Genomic DNA, 1,511 nt, shown 5'->3' with positions numbered 1-1,511 from the left:
TACTGCTAAGGTCTCTAAGTGTTTACTGCCTGTGTTTTCTTTTAGGATTTTTATGGTTTCAGCCTTTACATTTTAATACTTAATCCATTTTATGTTTATTTTTGTAATTTAATAGATTATAATAGATTTTGTATAGATGTATGGTGTAAGGAAGTGCTCTAGTTCCATTTTCTTTTTCTTTTTATTTTTGAGAGAGAGAGACAGTGTGAACAAGGGAGGTTCAGAGAGAGAGGGAGACACAGAATCTGAAGACAGGCTCCAGGTTATGAGCTAGCTGTCAGCACAGAGCCTGACATGGGGCTTGAGCCCACGAACCATGAGATCATGACCAGAGCTGAAGCCGGATGCTCAATCGACTGAGCCACCCAGGTACCCCACTAGTTCAATTTTCTTGCATATAGTTGTCTAGTTTTCCCATTATCACTTGAAGAGATTATCTTTTCCCTATTATAGCTTCATATCTGCTTTGTTATATATTGACCACATAAGTGTGGGGTTATTTCTGGGCTCCCATTTCTGATCTATTGATCTCTGTGTCTGTTTTTGTGCCAGCACCATACTATTTTGATTACCACAGCTTTTGTAGGATAGTTTGAAATCTGGGGTTGGGATACTTCCAGCTTTGTTCTTTTTCAAAATTGCATTAACTATTTGGGGTCTTTTGTGGTTCCATACAAATTTTAGTATTTGTTGTTTTTTTCTTTGAAAAATATTAGTAATATTTTGAGAGCTTGTACTAAATCTACAGTTTCATTGGGTAGTATGGACATTTTAACAATATTAACTCTTATCCATGAGGATGGTATATCTTTCCATTTATTAGTATTTTTTAATTTCTTTGATCAGTGTCTTCTAGTTTTCAGATTACAGGCATGATCCCTCTGGTTAAACTTATTCCCAGGGATTTTTTTAAAATTATAATTGTAAATTAGATTGTTAATTTCTGTTATTTTGTTAGTTGTGTGTAGAAATGCAACAAATTTTTGTATATTGATTTTTTTTGTATCCTGAGACTTTACTAAATTTATTTATACTTTAAGAGTTTTTGCTGTAGTCTTTAGGGTTTTCTGTATATAGTATGATGTCATCTGGAAATAGTGACAGTTTTACTTTCCTGACCAATCTGAATGCCTTTTATTTTTCTTATCTGATGGTTGTGGCTAGTACTTCCAGTACTAGGTTGAATAAAAGTGGTGAGAGTAGACATCCTTGTGTTCCTGCTGCTAGAGGAAAAGCTCTAAGACTCAATTTCTTACCACTGAGTCTAATGTTAGCTATGGGCTTTTTTCATATAAGGCCTTACCTATGTTGAGATATGTTCCTCTAAACTACTTTGTTGAGGTTTTATCATGAGTGGATTTTGTGCTTTGTCAAATCTTTTCCTGCTTCTATTGAAATAATCATATGGTTTTTATCCTTCATTTTGTTAATGTGTATCACGTGGATTAATTGGTGCATATAGAATCCTCCTTGCATCTGAGATAAATCCCACTTGATTGTGGTTAATGATC

The sequence above is a fragment of the Suricata suricatta genome, chromosome 10 (assembly GCF_006229205.1).
Source record: "Suricata suricatta isolate VVHF042 chromosome 10, meerkat_22Aug2017_6uvM2_HiC, whole genome shotgun sequence".
Taxonomy (NCBI): domain Eukaryota; kingdom Metazoa; phylum Chordata; class Mammalia; order Carnivora; family Herpestidae; genus Suricata; species Suricata suricatta.
Note: the sequence above shows the minus strand (reverse complement) of the source record.